Here is a 2,178-nt window from a genome sequence, read left to right as displayed (position 1 = left end):
AAATTTGTATTTTGAGTAAATCACATGGGTTTTCTTCTGTTATGGAGCAGAGTACCCAAAGTGTGGATTCTTTTTTCAAGGATGGATTGTTTCCACAGGACTTAACAGCATTAGTGTCTGACATGCCTTTTTCTTTCTTTTTTGTTTTAACAAAACCCTATTTGAAATATGTACTCTCAGAGGTTGTTGTGGGAATAAGACAGACAGACTGCATTCAACATAAGGATTTGCTTAGCTAGAAGGGAGTACTTGACCTGGTGTAAACTAGGCAGCATGAACTGCCTCCCCAATTTCAGCCCAGGTCTATTTTCTTCATCCTTCCATTGTTTAGCATCAAATGCATTTAGTAACAAAAAAATAAAATTGGTTTTGGTTTTTTTTTCAGTTTTACTAGAAACAGTAAAAATTGTTAGGTATCTCATATGTCATCTTTGTTAATTTCATAATTGATTTTTGAAAAGTTCATTGTTCTGTTGGCTTTTCAAATCAGAAAAATACTAAGGTCAAGCTTTTTAAAAGTCTGCTGGACATGACTTAACTGATGATCCAGTTAGCCATGCAAATATATGTATCTGCAGGTGAAAACAGAGCTCTGTGCTTTCCAGCTCAGTTTGGAAACTGCAACCACACTTGGCCTGAAGGCCTCCCCCAGGGAAGTGATGATGTGTTCCCCTCAGTGTAGTATATTCAAAAGTGTGTAACACTTCCATAAAGTGTTTTCAACCAGCCTTCCACTACTGGTGATGTTGTTTGGCAAGGAGGTCTGACTAGAGGTGGTGAGCTAAGCTCATGGTAATCGGGAAAACATGATCTAGTTGAAAGGTTGAATTTGGGTAAGAGGCAGTGGGATGGAATATTGTAATAGAGTAAGTGTTTAAGAAAGACATGAGGAGAACAGGACAATGAGACAAGACATGAAGAAAAAGGACATTATTACCTCACCCTCTGCCCTCTCTAACAGGCTCCTTCTCTACCTGCAAGTCCCACCAACTGGAACACTAGCCCTGAGCTAGAAATATATAGATGCCTTCTTGGCACCATGAAGGAATTTACTGACTTGGAGTAAAATGCAGCTCTTGTCCTGAAAGGAATTGATGTGAATATTTCCCCTTTCCCTAAGCCCTAACTCTATGTCTTCCTAAACGACAGGTGTTAAGAGTGTAGAATTTGGCAGAAAATAAACTCCCATGCCTTCCAACACCTCCTCAGAGATTTAGAGGGGCTGGGTGTGGCTAGGTTTAATTTCTGACTATAACCAATTTGGCACTGTCAGTCTGGTTGCGTTCAGTAAGATCCCAAATGCATGTTATACTGTAAGTCTGGTCTCATTTGCAACCACAGAGTCACAAAATGTGCAGTTTATTGGAGCAAGTGATCATTTCACTAGGCCTACAAAATCTAAGTGTATATTGCTAGGTACAAGTGTTCCCAGGTATGCTACAGCACAGGTGGAGGTGCAAATCTTAATGAAGAGACATCCCTGCTTTAGGGAGGAGAGAGGAGCAAGCCCACTGACTGGTCTTGCATGGTGGTTGTACTCTCATCCTCTGCCATAGAGGATTTCAAATGCCAATTTATACTTTTGGGAGAAGTGTTATTGCCATCATAAATGGTGCGGTGGAACAGCCACTTTGTATAATGAACATGAAAAGATGAACATCGAGAGTTAAAAAGTGCGACTACAAAGGCTGTGGGTCTTGCTCAAGGGAGGCACTTCCACTTGACCAATTGCAGAGATAAAGGTTAATCTGGCTCCTACCTGGTTACCCATCACCCCATTGTTACCCATCACCAGGCCATCATGCCCATTGTAATCCCTCCACCACATATCTACTGACATATCTCATGGAAATCCCTTTACCACATATCTCATGGCTGTAGGCCTCATTCTTACAACTGGTGACTCATCGTAGCTTAGATTTTGTTTTGCTCTACATTAAAGACTATTGGAAAAGTTGTACAGTAATATTCCTTTAAAGGACCAAGAAGAATCAAGACCAGAACCTATTAAATCTAAGGGAAGAGCAAACTCTGTGACAGGACTTTTTCACAGCAAAATAACCAAGAACTCAAGGAACATCCCTATCCCCCATTACTTTGAAGCAGATTAACAGAAGTCTAGTCAGTCATTTACAAAATATAACTGTGCAGATGCTGTAATTCACAACCTACAGGAAG

This window comes from Pipra filicauda, unplaced genomic scaffold (assembly GCF_003945595.2).
Source record: "Pipra filicauda isolate LSUMZ 115617 unplaced genomic scaffold, ASM394559v2 scaffold67_size6003252_pilon, whole genome shotgun sequence".
In the NCBI taxonomy this organism is placed as follows: domain Eukaryota; kingdom Metazoa; phylum Chordata; class Aves; order Passeriformes; family Pipridae; genus Pipra; species Pipra filicauda.
Note: the sequence above shows the minus strand (reverse complement) of the source record.